Source organism: Vulpes vulpes, chromosome 16 (assembly GCF_048418805.1).
Source record: "Vulpes vulpes isolate BD-2025 chromosome 16, VulVul3, whole genome shotgun sequence".
In the NCBI taxonomy this organism is placed as follows: domain Eukaryota; kingdom Metazoa; phylum Chordata; class Mammalia; order Carnivora; family Canidae; genus Vulpes; species Vulpes vulpes.
This window is the reverse complement of record NC_132795.1, coordinates 46,307,641-46,327,457: the sequence shown is the minus strand read 5'-3', so window position 1 is coordinate 46,327,457 and position 19,817 is coordinate 46,307,641. Positions and strand designations below refer to the sequence as shown.

Here is a 19,817-nt window from a genome sequence, read left to right as displayed (position 1 = left end):
TGTTTTATGTACATATATTTGTATTTCAACATGCTTGAAATCACATTTGTGACTCAAATCTCTTTTAAGATGCAGTTCATTCTACAAGTTGTACCCAAACATATAATATAGTACAGTTGATTATATATTAATGTAATCATCCTCCTGCCTGTATTTTATTTTATTTTTTTTTAATTTTTTTTATTTATTTATGATAGTCACAGAGAGAGAGAGAGAGAGAATGGCAGAGACACACAGGCAGAGGGAGAAGCAGGCTCCATGCACCGGGAGCCTGACGTGGGATTCGATCCCGGGTCTCCAGGATCGTGCCCTGGGCCAAAGGCAAGCGCCAAACCGCTGTGCCACCCAGGGACCCCCTCCTGCCTGCATTTTATTCTACTACTTAGGATAGTGTTATTCAAAAATGTTTTCTTCTAAATAACTGGTTCATATAGAACATACTTTAGCAAAACAATCATTTTTAATAGACAAACAATTTCAAAGATGAGCATCACCAATTATGGCTAATATCTGTTAAAATTTTAAATTAATTACTTTAAACTCAATCATTATTACTAAACTATATTATAGAAATATAAATGAAAATTAATTTTAAGTAAATAAAATGAGTAAGTAAATAAACTCAGTATTTAAAAAAATATACCTGATTACAAATAAAGATGGTAATAAACTTGGAATAGTGTGTTATATTAAGTATAATTCAAATCAAACAACATTTTATAGTCTTGACTAATTACAAATTAAAGACAAAGGAGACATGTTGAAAAACGTAGCTCTGGAGCCTGGGTGGCTTAGTCAGTTAAGCGTCTGCCTTCAGTTCAGGTCATGATCCCAGGGTCCTGGGATCCAGCCCTGCTTTGGGCTCCAAGCTCAGCGGGAACCATGTTTCTTCCTCTGCTTCTAACATTCCCCCTTCTTGTGTTCTCTGACTCTCTCTCTCTCTGTCAAACAAATGAATGGAGTCTTTTAAAATTTTAAGAAAAATGTAGTTCAATTTCGTTCCTTTATTTAGAGAAAAAGGGAAATAAGATGCGAAAAAGTATATATCTAATAAAGAATATAGGGAACATTAACTTCTGTGGAACAAAGTGTTTGTGAATAAAATTTGAAAGAGATTAATATATTATAGGGATAAATGAAAAAAGAAGAGGAATCTGTGTATTGAGAACTACTATTGAATATGCTGGCACTATTTGAAACTTCTTTGCCCATTTCCAATATATATTATATAATAGGATACTCATTGTTTGAGAAAGAAACAATTTTGTGTACCATGTTCATGAAGGCTGTTTTTACTTGCTTGTTCCACAAAGTGTAGATGAAAGGATTCAAAAGTAGAGCAACGGAGGTGTTGAGCACTGCAATTTCCTTGGAATAAGATGTTCTTTGTTTGACTGATGGCTTAACATACATGAAGATGCAGCTGCCATAAGAAAGGGATATCACAATCATGTGAGAAGAACATGTTGAAAAAGCCTTTTTCCTCTGATTGACTGAAAGGATTTTTAGAATTCTTAATACAATGTAGTTATATGATATTATCACCATTACCAATGTGACTGTGAGTGTCACCAAAGCAGAGATGTATCCCATTGTCTCTAAGAGCTGTGTGTCTGAGCAGGAGATCTGCAGCAGGGGGGTTGTGGCACAGTAGAAATGATCAACAATGTTCTAAAGGCATAGAAGTCAAGATTTAAGCCTAAGAGGAGAGGTGGAAAGATGACAAAAGACCCAGCAAACCGACAACAGAAGACAACTTGCATGCAGATCTTACTGCTCATGATAGTTGTGTAATGCAGGGGCTTACAAATGGCAACATAGTGGTCATAAGACATAGCTGCCAGCAAACAAAATTCAGATGCACCTGGAAGGAAGGTAAAAAACAATTGAGCTGCAAGAAATTAAAGGAAATGGAGACCTGGGATCGAGTCCCATGTGGGGCTCCCTGCATGGAGCCTGCTTCTTCCTCTGCCTCTCTCTCTCTCTCTCTCTCTTTGTGTGTCTCTCATGAATCTGCAGCAAGGGGGTTGTGTCACAGTGGAAATGATCTACAATTTAGGGATGCATGTAATAGTATAGGAAATTTATGAGAAGGAAAAAATACATGGGGGTCTTGAGATGAGTATCCACCAGGGTGAGTGTGCTGATGGTTAAGTTGCCAGAGATGCTCAGCAAGTAGGTGAGAAGCAGGAAGACAACACAACTTTCAATTGTGTATCATCAGTCAGACCTGCCAGGATAAACACTATCCCTTGCGTGTGGTTTCCCACTACTGTCCTCTACTTTCCCAGGTCTAAATAGGAAAGAAAAAAGAAAGAGAGAAATTGATGATCCCAATGGAAAAATGACACTGATTTAAGTGTTTAAGGTAAAGTTAGCAAAATGATGTTTCAAATAGAATAACGTAATGCTTATTCATGTTTTGAAAGATGTATATGCCGGGACAAACAATAGTTTGCATTTCCAGAGTATCTGTACAGAGAATTTCATCTTTAATTGGCAGTTCTACCAGAGAATAATCTATGTGATAATAGCAATTGTTGATTGTTTTTATATAAGAGGAAATATCAGAGGGAAATTAGACTTTCAAAGCATGGAAAAATTCTTCTTCTCTCTTGATTTTGTGCAGGAGTTGAGATGGATATCATTTCTTATTCAATTAAGAGGTTTGCATTCTAGAACCAATATGATTATTGTCATTAAAGTAAATCAGGAAATGATTTTCATAAAATATACACACACATACCTCCCAATAATCAATAAACAAGTTAATACAACTTTATCATTTTACTTAACTAATGATATTCAAATGCCTGATTTTTCTGTCATTTCTTTCATGGCTAATGAGATACAGTTTCAGAGAAGTGAATATGAAATATCATGACTAATTTTGTTTTGTGGCCTTAGTAGTATTTCCATCCCATCAATGTTGTTATCATCTCCGCTCTTACACAATGTATTCCCAAACAAAATCAGCATGTTGGTGTGTATAATAAGAAAGTGCAGTTTTACTTTAAAGGTTATGATTCTGGGGATCCCTGGGTGGCGCAGCGGTTTGGCGCCTGCCTTTGGCCCAGGGCGTGATCCTGGAGAGCCGGGATCGAATCCCACATCGGGCTCCGGTGCTTGGAGCCTGCTTCTCCCTCTGCCTGTGTCTCTGCCTCTGCCTGTGTCTCTGCCTCTGTGTGTGTGTGTGTGTGTGTGTGTGTGTGTGTGTGTGACTATCATAAATTTAAAAAAAATTAAAGGTTATGATTCTGAAAAAAAATTAAATGAGAGTAATGAATACAGAAGGAGATATAAATATGTAAGTATTTGTTCATATGAGTGGGAGGAAAATATATAGACAAAGCTTTATGGAAACCTAGAGTAGCATGAAGGGGTTTTTAGAAATAGGATAGTGAAGGGTGCCTGAGTGTCCGAGCCAAATAAGCGGTGGTCTATTGATTTTGGCTCAGGTCATATCTCAGGACCCTGGGATCAAGTCTCGAGTCTGACTCTGTGCTCAGTGCAGAGTCTGCTTCTCTCCCTCTCCCTCTTCCCTTCCCTCTGCTCTTTGTCTCTTTCTCTCTCTCAAATAAATAAATAGATTAAAAAAAGAGGATAGTAAGCTTAGGGAAAAAATTGAAAGAAGCAAATTATTAAGTAAAGATTAAAAGAAGACTAAAGCTTCAAAATTAGTAATAATCTTAAAATTAAAGTATGTAAATTAGTCAGTATAGTAAATAAAAACTATAAGAGAATGTTTACCATAAAATTTCTCTCCATCTGCTTCTATGCTTTACACTTACTATTTTATTCTTTGTCTAAAATAAAGAAAAGAGGAACAATTTGTGATCAGCATGACCTCAAAGAAATGAAGAGGTATGTGGTAAATTTCAAACAGAGTGAGTCACAGACAAAATTTTAGAAGATGTATTTTCCCTATCATAAGAATATTCAAATATTTGGCTAACACATAATTTTTATTTTTTAAAATATTTTATTTATTTATTCATGAGAGACACACAGAGAGGCAGAGATACAGGCAGAGGGAGAAGCAGGCTCCATGCAGGGAGCCCGACGTGGGACTGGATCCCGGGTCTCCAGGATCACTCCCTGGGCCGAAAGCAGTGCTAAACCACTGAGCCACTCGGGCTGCCCAAGCTAACACATAATTAAATAAATATAAACTATACATAAGTATAGTTATTACAATACATGGCATATATGAAATGAGATAATCAGATGATTTTGGTTTGCATAGCTATCAAATTAGAGATCAGTTTGAAAGAGTGTTTTTTTTTCTTAGTTGTCCTCTGAAAAGTACAATTTCTACCAATGATTATAGGTCAGTTTATAGTGCTTTTAAAAAAATTGATTCTAAGGGAGATTTCTTTCCTCGGTATCTTCATATCAAATACATAAAATGATTAAAATTTAATAATGGGCCCCAGATAAGACTATATTTTCTGCTCTGAGAATATAAATATAATTATTTCCAATCTCAAAAACATACATTATTATTTCAAAGACATATAAGTAAAAATACACATACAAGTACAAATAAAATTTGTTACCTAGAGGCATTTATAGGAGGATTCTAAGATAAAAAAGATCTGTTGTCAAAGTCATGTTACTAATTGAGTAAATAAAAGAGAGGACTGCTGTTTTTCCTTCACATTTCTTTTACATTCACGTCATTGTGAAACGATGAATCACACATTTTTATACATTTACAAAAATTACTCCAATGGCAACAACTGTGGGAATGCTTATATCTAAAACACCTACATCATACGTTTACTATGTCAGATTATTTCTTTGTCCACCTTCCACAGATACACACACTAACCATCCCCCCAACATGCACTGTACAAACATTAGCAAGGTCATGTTATAAAACCATTAGAAGTTAGGCTTAGGTTAGATCTTGTGAATACTAGCAAAACTTTTAAAAGGTAATTTTTCAATACTAAATTTTCATTGTATTCTGTTTTCTTGATTTCCCTTAAATCAAAATTTGAAGGTTAAAAAAATAAGGTTAATAGCATAATTGTAAAAATAGGAGAAAATGGGTTAAAATATATCTAATGGAAATATGGCCTTTATTTTGTTATTATTTTTAAAATTTCTAAATTTATTTTTTCATGAGTGATAGAGGGAGAGACACAGGCAGAGGGAGAAGCAGGCTCCATGCAGGGAACCCAACGTAGGACTCGATCCTGAGTCTCCAGGATCATACCCGGAGCTGCAAGCAGAGCTAAAGAGCTGCGCCACTTGGGCTGCCCAAATGTGGCCTTTAAATTTGAGACATACCAATTACTTTCATCGTTTTGAGTCCTAAATCGGTCTACCAAAACTTAAACATCACATTTTTTTCTTGAAGATGTTAAACAAATTTATTCAAAGTAGCTCTATTTCAATATTTAACTCTTTTATTATCATGCTGAACAGACAACACTAGCATTCAGATCCTCTCTGAATAAATCCCTCTACCCCACAATCTATGATTGTTTTTCTTATCTACTCACAGCAACTTTGTAAATGGTTTTAGGGCTTTTTTCCCCAGATTTTTAGACTAGTATATTAAATTTCCCCATTACTACAATTTACTTTTTTTATATATTGAATGTTTTTCTTAGTATTATTCACAGTGGTGTATAAAATTCATCAACACTTAATCCCATTGAATATTTATGCTTTCTGTGCCCTGAAGGAAAATATCTAAAGATTAGGAAGAGTTCCCAGAGAATATGAGATCCCAGAACACAATTCCCAAAGGGTCACAAATTTATGCATTATACGTGAGTTCTCCCCAGGCACTAAATACTTAAAAGAAGAAATTTATATATATATTTTTCAAAACTACTTTTAATTGTGTCTCCAAAGCTTTCAGTATAGATTTCCTTAATCTGTGTTTGGATTTCCACACAGATGTATTTTGATATCCCAAGTACAGAGAAATACAAGCAATTGGAGTTTGAAAAAGAAAAGATTATTTTAATTGGTAATAACAAGTGACAATATTAGTTGGAGAATTTATTAGCCTGTCATAGCCTGTCAATTGTACTTGAAATACCTGACATTTTATATCCTATGTACTACTTTTTTTCTATTCTGAATTCAGTCTTTCCTCCAAATAGTCTTTACAAAATGATCTAGTAGATCTTAAGCTGATATTTCATGACACTCAAGCATTCTCCACTTCCTCTGTATTAATGGAATATTTATCTATGTAAGCTAACCTTCCTTGCAACTTGTGACCATGTGACTAAATTATGAGCAAAGGATCTAAAAGGAGATGTTGTGCAATTTCCAAGTATTATCCCTTGATAAAAAGGGTTTGCCCTCTTCTTCCTCTCTACCTTCTCTCATTGTTGTGATGATAACAGCACATGGGATGGCAAGCCATTTGGAGCCATGAGTATGGGTAATGATACTAGGAATACACCGACTACTCAACAAGAGAGAGCACACCCAGGTTCCTGACACAATTGCAGGTCCTACCCACTTAGAAACACAGTGACTTCATGGAGGAGCTTCAACATACCAGCCTTAACATTTAAACGAGATAAAAATAAAGTCACTATTGTTTAAAGTGCTGTGATATTTGTCTTTCTCATACTCTACCAAATCCATGGTATTAATCAAAACCTGAGTAGGGTCTGAACTTTTACCTTGAGTCTAACAGGTTGACCCACCATCATTTTATAGATACTGACAGATATATCCTACTGAGTCAATGACAGAAAACTTTATTATTTATTATATAGCAGGAAGCAGGAGCTTCATGTTCTCATCAGCTCCTTTTACCCCTAAATTCTCTGCAGGGAAGGACCCTAATGGATATTGTGGTTTACACAAGGCACCTACATCTAAGCCTGAGGATCCTCTAAGCGAGCAATTATCAGTCTTTTAAAGAGAAAAATATGCCTGATTTTGCCCTACTAGAAGACAGTATCTTTAATATTCTGCTAAGGGGGAATAATCTCCTAAGTCTGTTACAAACATTCTTGAATAGAGAGTCCAGAACAAAAACTATCAAAATATGTGGAAATGTTTCAGAATGTCCTCCCACCAAATCCACCCCTCATTTCTAAACCTCAGCTTCTGCTGCAAATTCACCAAGGTATGCTCCTCTGTTGACCTCTCTGATTAATCTGCTGATCTCTTTTATCACTCCCAAGATGCACTGACAGTGTTCTCTGAAACGATGCAAACCAATGACCAGCCTCACACAAGTAGAAACCCAAGAGTACCCGAAGTCTTTTAGAAAGAATTTACAATTTTGGAGGTTGGCAGCCAAGTTAAACATGCCTCATTTATATTACAGGCTAGCAGTGCCTCCAACATAGCTTTCAGCTGGTTAGGAAGACTGTGGCCTCCCAATTCAATAACTTGTTCTTGGAGGGACTGCAGGTATATTTAATCCAGTCTGTCTTTTTTGTTCAAGCCATCAACCATGTGACATTTGTCTGCTCCAGTATATGACTTAAAATAGGAGTGAGGAAGATATTTGGAAGTGTTTTGCCTGACTAAAGTAAAAAACCTAAGAAAGAACACATATTGGTGAAGATGTGGAGACAAAGGAAACCTTGTACACTCTTGGTGGGAATGCAAACTGGTGCAGCCACTGTGGAAAACACTGTGGAGGTTCTTCAAAAAATTAAAAATAGAACTACCATATGATCTAGCAATTCCACTACTGAGTACTTACCCAAAGAATATGAAAACACCAATTTGAAAGGATATTTGAACCCCTAGGTTTACTGCAGCACTTTTTACAATAGTCAAATTGTTGAAGCAACTACTGACCGATGAATGGATAAAGATATGATATCTATCTTCAATTATAATATTATACTTATATAAAATACAAAAATATAAATATAATGTAAAATAATATATATCATGCATATTATGTATATTAATATTATGTGATATTATGTATTATTATGTAATATAGTAATATTTTATGTACATTAATATGTATAATAATATGTATGTAATAATATTGTATGTGTGTAATACATAATATACTACTCAGCCATAAAAAAGAATGAAATCTTGTCTTTTGCAACAACATGGATGAATCTAAAGGATATAATGCTAAGTGAAATAAGTCTGAGAAAGACAAATACCATAGGATTTCACTCATAAGTGGAATTTAAGAAACAAAACAAACAAAGAAAAAAAGACATGGTTTGTCTTTTTTGGTTAAAAGTAGATTCTTAACTATTGAGAACAAACAAATGGTTACTAGAGAGAAGGCAGGTGGAGTGATGGGTAAAATAGATGAAGGGGATTAATAACACACCTAATATAATGACGACTGAGTAATGTATACAATTGTTGTTCACTATGTTGTACATCTGAAGTGGATATTGAAATGTTAATTTTATTGGAATTAAAATAAAATTTAAAAAGAAGTATTTTGCCTGAGGGTGAAAGAAGGTGAGAGAAGTGACAAGGGAGTGCTAGAATGGTCCCCTATTGTCTCTGTTACCTTCACAGAACAATCTGGTGGAGGATGGCTTACCTGACAGGCAAGTATTTTTAAGGCTTTTGCGCTGGAGTATTTGTCTTCTGCAGGTAGGCTCTAGGAACAGTTCTTAATGACAAAGATCATTAACAGTCTTCTGAGGTCTAAGGTGTCCTCCTGCCTGATGCTGGGTTTTTCTCTGTCTCCACTTCCACAAAATCTGAGTAGTCCATTCCAGGGCTGTAATTTCACTGGTTTCCAGTTATCCCCTACTGACACTCAGACCTTTCATCTTTGAAGGGTCAGGTGCATGAGGGACAAGGACATTTTTATAAAACTTATCCAGAATTAAGCTTAAATCTATTAGACTCCTTGTGACCATGTTACCACCTAGAATGTGTACCAACCAAACTAATTTGAGTTTGTTAAAGCAATAAGATAACAACGTTTTGGGTGATATCATTAAATTTATTGGACTTGTACCCTTAGGTTCCTATAGACTATGACAGTTTCTTAGACATTTCTTATTTTGATAACCAAGACAGTTTTGAGAAGTACTTGTCAAGCAACTTCTAGAATCTCACTTTATTGGAATTTGTCTGTTCTGGATACTCTCAGGTGATGAGCAAGGGAATATATGTTTATACCTAACCAGATCTATACACACAAATATGTGTTTGCATACGTATCCTTCTGTATCTATGTTAAGCTACTCATGAATTCATACTAATATATTACACTTTAACCCAATATCACATGAATCATTCTACATTTGTCCTCTTGCTCATATGTATCACTCCAGCAGTGAAACAATGGCTTCTACCATCTGCCAATGACTCAATTATTCCATTACAATAGAAATGTATTATAGGAAGCAACTTCATCAACCAGAATACAGGAATTTTGACTTGAGTCTTACTAATTCATTCATTTCTACACATAGGTTAGCATCTTTTCTTCCCCTTCTCCATTCAGTGAGGTTGTTCCATACATTCATAATACTGTTAAATACTTCTGCATTATATTTTAAGATCCTGGATCTATTTTTAAAATTTGCACACATTAGAGTTATTCTTTGTGTTGTAATTTTCTTTCTACTTGTTTTGGCAATTGTAGTGTGATATAACCATGACAACTGTAGTGTCATATGCAATCGCTTTCCTACTCTAATAAAAAACTGTGCCTCAACTGTTCAACTCTCCAGCTCTCAAGTCCTGGCAATCTCTAACATGTTTACTTTCCCTATAAATTTGTCTGTTCTAGAACAGCCCTATCTCCTAATACCATCATCTTTGGGGGTTATGATTTCAACATATAATTTGGGGGTACATATTAAGAACATAGCAATAATTTATCAACTAAAATTGACAAAAGTCTCGGGAAATATATGTGAGAGTAGATTCTAAGGGTGACATACCAGGGGAAAGTAAGTATAATTCTACATAAGGGTGAATTTATTGATATATTTTCAATGATTGTGATTTTCTTTTCTTTCTTTCTTTCTTTCTTTTCTTTCTTTCTTTCTTTCTTTCTTTCTTTCTTTCTTTCTTTCTTTCTTTCTTCTTTCTTCTTCTTTTTTTTTTTAAACTAGGCTGTTACTTTCAGAAAGCTAGCTTACCAGCACATCACAGGTCAGAGTGAGGCCTGAGTAGTGATTGTGGATTTAATGGAATTCAAACTTCTGATGATTGCTATAATTTTTTGTTCAATTACATAGCAACTTGGATTTGTGAATGATTCATCCTGATTAAATTTGAAATATTAGAAAAATAAATCCAAAGATGTAAAATGACAAAACCTGGAACAGTTTTATAATATGCAATTATATATCCCTTAACTGTGTAAGTGTTGAAGATCCAGAAGAAAATTATTTGTACAAGGTATTGATTCACAAGGAGGTATGAACAACATTGAAAGGAATCGTAATTGCTGGTCTGAAATGAAAGTGGGATATTTATAGTGATTCTACTGCATCTGAAAAGTCATCCTAAATATATTAACACAGATATGCTCAGAGCCAAGTAGAAAACCATGGAGTTCACCCTCATTAACAAATAATACATCAAAGCATCTTTCCTAGGCAAAACTGTAGTATTTGGTACTACCATCAAATACTTTTTAAAATGATATAGAAATGGTGATCCCTTCCACATAGCCATTTAATCAAAATATTTACCTGCCCTACCCCAGATGAATCTTAAAGCATGACAGTAGACTCATATACCAAATTAGTTGGTAACACCAATTGCAACTGTGTTTTAAATTATGGCCCATTTGTTAGTTTAAATCCAAAACAGTCTTGGGACTAAATACTAAGTTATTGAATTCTGAACCTATTTTTATGGACTACTAGAACATAACAGGTAGATTGCATCACCTTAATATATTAAAGTAGACAAGATAGCAGACCTTCATCCTGGCTTTAGGGTCATCTCTGGCCTTTTGATATAATTTAGACCATTGATAAGCAAACCACAACCTTCAGGACAAGCCCACAGGCTGTTTTTGTACAGCCTTCTCTCTAGGGATGGTTTTTAGATTCAAAGGGTCAGAAGAGGAAGTAGGGAGGATGGGGCAATGGAGGAAGCATTTAATGGTATATTTTCAAAAAATGTATCAGAGAATCAGAATTTCTCACACAAAGTATTTTTTAAATACACATTTTTAAATACACATTAAATATACATTACAAGTAGACAGATTCCAAATTTCTCTTTTCTATGATAACAGAACCCATCAATAGTATGCTTTCATCAAGACATTTCCCCCCACTCTGTCCCAAAATGCATGGAATTTTAATAGTATATAAAAAAGTAACAAGTTTTCAAAAAGAAATGTGTTAAGCTGAAGAAATTTAGAAATTGTTTGCTTGAAATTATTGCCATGGTTATTGTTACTGAAGATTACATAAATTCATTGAGTATGAAAATGCTCATGCACCCATTTGGGAAACCCGGAAATATTTTAATCTCTATTAAAATATTCCAAATAAAGACTTTCTGTCCACTTTAAAACTATTTATATAGAAATAAAAATTTAGGCAGCAGATTTACATTAGAGAAGACAGAAATGTAGTAATTTAATATCAAGAAATTCAAATAGGTCAGAAGAAAAACTGTCATTTTCACTTCTTCTGATGTGACTGGCATGCATTGTGAAGCGTCCATTTTGAGCTATGAAGGCCCTTCCAAGTATAAAGATCAAATAGGCTTAGAATAAGACTTTCACATAATTTATCACAAAATTAAGCTGATATTTGCAAAGATAATAATATATGTTTTAACAAATTGAATCTAATAGTTGTACCATTAACATTAAAATTAATTTATATCACAGTTATACTATAAAATATATTGATTCTTTTGCCTAATTTCCTTGCTCAATTTCTATTTTTCTATTAACATGTTTAAATATTCTATACTATAGTAAATATATAATTTATGAACAAATATACATATAGTATGAAATTGAAGTGTTTTGTTTGAGTTTTGTTTTTTTTACTGGTAGAATGTGTGATAAAGAATAATAATAACAAGGTAAAGAAATTTAGAAACTGATTGTTTGAAATGATTGCCATGATCTCTATTTACAGAAACAAAAAAAATTCCATATTATTTAAGGACATAGTGATTCAATTTTCCTCATAGTTATAGGTCTATTCCCATTTTTTATTTTGCCTTGAGTCAGTGACAGTTTGTGGGTTCCTAGAAATATGTGTTTTTCAGCTAAGTTTTAAAAATCTAGGTGGTGCATTAACTCTATATAGAATATGTGTAAAATTGCATCTCTGAACAGTGGAAAGGAACATGGAAAAATTAAAGTCTAACTTTGTCTTCCTCTAAGAGAATTTTAAGAGGAAATAGATAGGACTCCAAATAAAGACACAAATGATTTTGGCCCAAATAAGGACAGATAGGGGGAGACAATGAGGCTTTGGAGATTAGTCAGGCCACATGAATATTATCTCAGGAAAATAGTCAATATTATTTTGAATACAAGCATTGAAGCACCCCACATTTCTTGCTTTATTTTACTCATGATCTCAGTAATATCACTAAAATGGTTCACTTCACTGAGAAAATCTCCATCTTTTTGGTCATGTGCATAAAAGCCTCTTTCACTTGTTTGTTTCTCAGTATATATATGAAGGGATTCAACATGGGGGCAACAGAGGTACTGAGCAGGGCTATCCCTTTATTTAAAGATACTCTGCATGGAGCCTGCTTCTCCCTCTGCCTCTGTCTTTGTGTTCTCATGAATAAATAAATAAATAAAATCTTTAAAAAAATAGAAACAGGGATCCCTGGGGGGCGCAGCGGTTTGGCGCCTGCCTTTGGCCCAGGGCGCGATCCTGGAGACCCGGGATTGAATCCCACGTCGGGTTCCCGGTGCATGGAGCCTGCTTCTCCCTCTGTCTGTGTCTCTGCCTCTCTCTCTCTCTCTGTGTGACTATCATAAATAAATAAAAATTAAAAAAAAATAGAAACAAAGAAATAGAAAAATTGTCATAATATTTTGACTTACAATCTTGTATAGTTGTAAATTTTTGCAGTCTAGTTAGTTTACATTAAATTATCTTACACCGTCAAGTGACTCATTCTTCTTGTTAAATGCATCTTCTTTCTGTTTATTGCTCCTTATAATAGTATTCTGCAAGTCAGATTTCAGCTGAGGACTCTTGGCCTTTTAAAATCATGAACTTGACCTAAACATCTGACGCCCATACAAGCAGGGATTCAGTGCTTTCACCAAACTTCTGAAAACTCTTCAAGATTGAAATCCTCATGACCACCTGTAGGTCTGCTTTTCCCTTTTTCCTGACGACTTGTGTTTACTTTTGTCTCACTCACATGTTATTCTCTTTTCACTGCTATGGACCCAAGCAGATAGGAAGTATATCCTCATGCGTGATGACTATATTTTATCGCGTGCTTTATTTAGTTTTTGCAGGAGTTCTAGAAAACAAGACATTTAAAAAATGTTATCTACTCATACCTGGTAATTTGTTTCCATGTCATTGTGTTGCTCTGTTGCCATGGTAGCCTCTTCCCTCTTAGTCCTGTCCTCCCTCTTTTCTCTTATTCTCTTGTGTTTTGCTTAGCCTCTTAAAATTCAGAATTGTGTTAACCTTTTCATTTGTTTTCTTATTTTCCATCTTTTTCCATACTATGCCTACATCCTCATGTTTATCAGCTTAAATGTCTATCACCAATTTTTTCTAAAATGTGATGATATCATGACCGTATTTTCCTTAAGAAGAATATCATGTCATATCTTACATTGCATTTTAAACATAACATTTCATATAGTCCAGTTCAGCTGTTAAAAATATACAGATAGATATCTCCAGTGGTTATAAGTAATTGCAATACAGCTAAAATTTCCCCTCTCTTTCTCCCTTTATTTCATTCTTTACTTACCTATTTTCCTTTCTTTCCCCCAGACCATTCAATGTATTATTTTTTTGGTTTATTTTTTATTTATTTTTTTAATAATAAATTTACTTTTTATTGGTGTTCAATTTGCCAACATACAGAGTAACACCCAGTGCTCATCCCGTCAAGTGCCCCCCTCAGTGCCCGTCACCCATTCACCCCCACCCCCCGTCCTCCTCCTCTCCCACCACCCCTACTTCATTTCCCAGAGTTAGGAGTCTTTATGCTCTGTGTCCTTTTCTGATATTTCCTACCCATTTCTTCTCCCTTCCCTTCTATTCCCTTTCACTATTATTTATATTCCCCAAATGAAGGAGAACATACAATGTTTGTCCTTCTCCGATTGACTCATTTCACTCAGCATAATACCCTCCAGTTCCATCCACATCCAAGCAAACGGTGGGTATTTGTCATTTCTAATGGCTGAGTAATATTCCATTGTATCCATAAACCACATCTCCTTTATTCATTCATCTTTCTTTTTTTTAAGATTTTATTTTATTTACTCATGAGAGATACAGAGCAAGAGAGAGAGAGAGGCAGAGGGAGAAGCAAGCTCCATGCAGGAAGCCCAACGTGGGACTGGATCCCGGTCTCCAGGATCAGGCCCTGGGCTGCAGGCTGCGCTAAACTGCTGCGCCACCGGATCTGCCCTCCATTCATCTTTCGATGGACACAGAGGCTCCTTCCACAGTTTGGCTATTGTGGACATTGCTGATAGAAACATCGGGGTGCAGGTGTCCCGACGTTTCATTGCATCTGTATCTTTCGGGTAAATCCCCAACAGTGCAATTGCTGGGTTGCAGGGCAGGTAGGTGTTGGTGGGAATGTGAAATGGTGCAGCCACTCTGGAAAACTGTATTATTTTTTTGGTCATCACTTTGAAAATGTCTACATTCTGGCCACTAAAGCACAATTTATTCTCAGTAATCAGGTTTTTGAAATCCAAATTTGGTCTATTTTCTTTTTTCAAGGTTGGTCTATTTTTTAAGGTCAAAAGCATAGGGAAATGTCAATCAGCAAAGGATGAATTTTATAGGGTGCCAAATTATAAAGTTAGAAGTGAGAATTCATACATGAATACTCCCAGGATAAATTTAAATAAGAAAACAAAACAAAAATCAACAAAACAAAACAAAACAAAACAAAACACTATTGTAAACTGCTTGACATCGTTATTTTGCTTGAATTCCGAATAAAATACTTGGTAAATGTTGGTAAAATAGTCAATGTTTCTGACCATTTTTATAAATGCAGGGACTTCTGTAATTACTTTGGCAATTTATAGGTAAGAGAAATGATTCCTTTGGGATATGAAAACTGGATATTTCATGAAATGTTTAAATTCTATTGAATTCAATAAGAGGAAATTTCTCAAGTTTAGTACTAATTATTTTTTCCTAATATGTCATATTTTATATTCCAGTGTCGTATTTTATAATATTCACATTGACCCTGTATATTAAAGGCATATATAATTATAATTATCTCAGGAAAACAATATATTTATTTAATAAAATAAATTTCTGAGATGCTATTGAATGCTGTGAAGGATATCTATTCAAAGCTTGATTCCTACAAAATGAAAGTTCAGAGATTTCTTTAAAGATAACCCAATTGAGTAAAAAAGATAGTTCTAACTTCATGTCATATATTTCAATGGCTTACAAAGGAATCAATTTTTTTGTCCAGCTTCATGAAATTAGGTTAGTATGACTAAAATAAAAATTTTCTCAAACCTTGTTATTGTCCTTAGTAGCAATTTCGTTCTCAACTGTCTTCTTTTGATTCGAGTCCCGAAACAGAGGCAATTTCTGAATACTGCATATCCATCATATTTTTTATATTCCTTTAACCTGCTTTTATCTTGCATTCTCATCCAAAATACAGTAACCCCAGCATCTTACACTCAAGATGTGTTAGCTTAAGTTTCCAAGATCTATAAAGAACTTATTAAACTCAACACCAAAGAAACAAACCATCCAATCATGAAGTGGGCAACAGACATGAACAGAAATCTCACAGAGGAAGACATAGACATGGCCAACATGCACATGAGAAAATGCTCTGCATCACTTGTCATCAGGGAAATACAAATCAAAACCACAATGAGATACCACCTCACACCAGTGAGAATGGGGAAAATTAACAAGGCAGGAAACCACAAATGTTGGAGAGGATGTGGAGAAAGGGGAACCCTCTTGCACTGTTCGTGGGAATGTGAACTGGTGAAGCCACTCTGGAAAACTGTGTAGAGGTTCCTCAAAGAGTTAAAAATAGACCTGCCCTACGACCCAGCAATTGCACTGTTGGGGATTTACCCCAAAGATACAGATGCAATGAAATGCCGGGACACCTGCACCCCGATGTTTCTAGCAGCAATGTCCACAATAGCCAAACTGTGGAATGAGCCTCAGTGTCCATAGAAAGATGAATGGATAAAGAAGATGTGGTTTATGTATACAATGGAATATTCCTCAGCCATTAGAAACGACAAATACCCACCATTCGCTTCAATGTGGATGGAACTGGAGGGTATTATGCTGAGTGAAATAGATCAGTCAGAAAAGGACAAACATTATATGGGCTCTATCATTTGGGGAATATAAAAAATAGTGAAAGGGAATAAAGGGGAAGGGAGAAAAAATAAGTGGGAAATATCAGAAAGGGAGACAGAACATGAAAGTCTCCTAACTCTGGGAAATGAACTAGGGGTGGTGGAAGGGGAGGTGGGCCAGGGGTGGGGGTGACTGGGTGATGGGCACTGAGGTGGGCACTTGATGGGATGAGCCCTGGGGGTTATTTTATATGTTGACAAATTGAAGGCCAATAAAAAATAAATTTATAAAAAAAAAGATGTGTTAGCTTAAAGATTTTATCTGGACAGAAACCTAATTTCATTTCTTATTTTTTAAAGCCATACCTCCAATTTAGACTTTATAAATTTGGAGAACATTTTTTCATCACATTTAAAATAAATATATTTATTTTTTTAAATATTTAGAAGGAGTGGTAAAAAAAGATTTCAGTCTCATTGTTTATTTTGTGATGTTTCTAGCCTGCATGAGAAGCGCAATTGCTTCTTTTGTAGGTTTTCAGATTGCCAGACCTATATCATTCTTGCATACTCTCCCACTGATCTCAAGAGGATTAACTGATGAAACAACATTTAAAAGAAGGAAAGATTTCACTGGAGATCATTGTACAAATATGTTAAAAATATGTGAATTATTTATTAAGTGAGGAAACTCCAAAATCTATAAACTCAAGTTTAAAACCAAGACAAAATCTTCTTTTTAAAGCAGCTATATATCGTAAGCCAGGAGTTTTTGGAGGTTACAGCTTACATAACCATGACAAGTATACATTCCACACGGGAAATATGAAATCCCCCAACCCATATTGTGAAAGATTTTAAGGGGATTATTGCTAAAAGTTTGAATCCTGATTCAATAAGGGGCTTATATTATATTTACCTAAATTAAACCTCTCAAGGCATCCTCTAGAGTGGCAGTTTTAGGGACTTAATTAGTTTCAGGATTTGAAAACCAAGACATGTCATCTTTGACAAAGGAAATAATTAAATGTGTGACATACCATGGAAGGGTCAAACTCATGAGATCTAGATTGAAAGGAGATGAGTTTAGGAGTCTAATGTTTGCAGCTGTTATCTGTCTACATCCAATCTGTAAGAAATTTGGCTGATTCTACAGAAAATTTTATTTCAATTCATTTTACCTTCTTTATTTCTACTGCTAAGTACCTAAAACAAATACTACTATTGTAACAAACTTTAAAATCATCGCAATGCTACATATTAGATATTTAAAGATATTTCAATGAAGTAAAAATGTATGTATAGAATGTACTATTATACTATATAACTTAGTCACTTTTCACAAATTTAACATACCCACATAAGTAGCCCTCAGATGAAGAAACAGAATGTTACCAATATGACGGAATCCTCCTTTTTTTCTCTTCTGGTCATTATCCCTCTCAAGGCTTAGCCACTGTGCTTACTTTCAAGGAATCAGTTCATGTTTTGAAAAGATTTAATACAATAGAAAACTATTTCCTGAAAATTTAAAGTCAAACATGCAGCATGGATGGCAGAGATTTTGTTTGTAGGATGGGATGTGCCTACCCTACTCTATCCAATCATTCAGAAATTGACTTTGAAGTTTCTTCCATCTTCAACGGGTATCTACAGTCAGCCAGCAGATGGAGGAAGAGAGAGTGCTGTCACATGGGAGGTTTTTATTGGTAAGCCTGGAGGTCATTTTCATAATCTCCATTCATAAGAATCCAATTATAGAGCACACCAAAATGCAAAATGTCCAGGATGTCCAGTCTTAATGTGTGTCCAGCAGGAAACATTTGTGATTAGACTCAATGTCTTCTCCAGCTGTTAACATTCAAATCCAGTCTATCATTGCCTTTCACCTGGTCTAACTAGTAGCCTGTAATAACCTTCTGAAGAATCTTTGTTTCCTTCCCTCACCCAATCTATTTTATGTAGAGAAGATAAAAGTATGATCAAATCTCTAAAATTTAACTCATTTTTGCTACTTCTTTGCTAAAATTATGTCCTAAAACCTAATTGAATTTCAGGCAATGAGTAGCCAGTAAGAATCCTTGGTACAGCTCCTCACTGCTCATCTTCATCCTCTTTCACTCTTTTCTTATTTGCTGTTACCAGTTGTAACGCTGACGCTCTTTCCATCCTCAAGTTCTCTTTCACCTCTATCCTTACCTTTACTCCTACTCTACCTCCAAATTCCAGGCCTCTAATTAAATGTATTCTCCACAAAAGAGTCATTCTCAAAAAAGTCGATATGTGAGGAGAACTTTCCTTTCTTTATAGACTTTATCTCAGTCTTTTGTTCTTTATGACACCATTAATATTAATTTCTACATGTCTTTCTGCTCTCTCTCACTGTCTCTTTTATCCTTCTGTTCTAGATAACTCTTAGATAACTCTAAGTCATTTCAGGGCAGAAAGTTGTCTGCTATATTTTTCATCCCTGTATACTTAGGATCTGGGGTCTCTGGGGTATCCTTCAAACTAGAGACTGAATGTGTTGAAGAATTTAAAAATTGAGGTTTTTTTTTATATGAGATCAATTGGTGGTTATTCTGAAGTTTTGAGCGTGATGAAATAAGAAATAGACAATGTCATTAAGTAAATCGTAGCATAATAAGCGAAATCTTGGGAAATGAGCATGGAAGAAATTTGGAGAAGATAGGAATAAATGATGAGCTATTTTTTAAAAAGATTCAATTCAAGGTGTCATCTCTATAAAAACCTTCTGGTGTAGTTCCTCCCAATTTTTAAATAAAATAAGCAGCTCTGAAAACTAGTAATTCAAACTCATGCAATTCTGGAAACATTTGAAAATAACTTTAATACAAAATATTTTAAAATGAGGAAAATATCTGTTAAAAAACAATGTTATCAAGCCATGAAAAGACATGGGGGATTTTAAATGGATATTACTAAGTGAAAGAAGCCAATCTGAAACGTACATACCATATGATTGTAACTCTATGGTATATTAAATAGCAAAATTATGGAAATAGAAAAAGATCAGTAGTTGCCATGGGCTGGGAAAAGGGGTTAGGGATGAGTAGATATAGACAGGATTTGGGGGGCAATGAAAATTCTCTATATGATAACATAATGATGGATACATGTCATACATTTGTCCAAACCCAAAGACTCTACGTGAGAGTGAACTGTACTGTAAACTATGGGCTCTGGGTGATTATGATGAGTCAGTTAAAGTTCATCAGTTGTAACAAATGTATCACTCTGACAGGGGCTGTCCTCCTCCAATATCACTTGTGGGTGAAAGGTTATGGAAAATCCCTGGACTTTCAAGTTTGCTGTGAACCTAAATCTGTTCTAAAGTAGT

The 19,817-nt window shown here is 34.9% G+C and overlaps 1 pseudogene; it reads right to left on the bottom strand.

The window, feature by feature from the left end:
* Positions 1-1,224: 1,224 nt before the first annotated feature.
* On the bottom strand, positions 1,225-13,501 carry LOC112912549 (olfactory receptor 6C74-like; annotated as a pseudogene).
* Between the last annotated feature and the right edge of the window lie 6,316 nt (positions 13,502-19,817).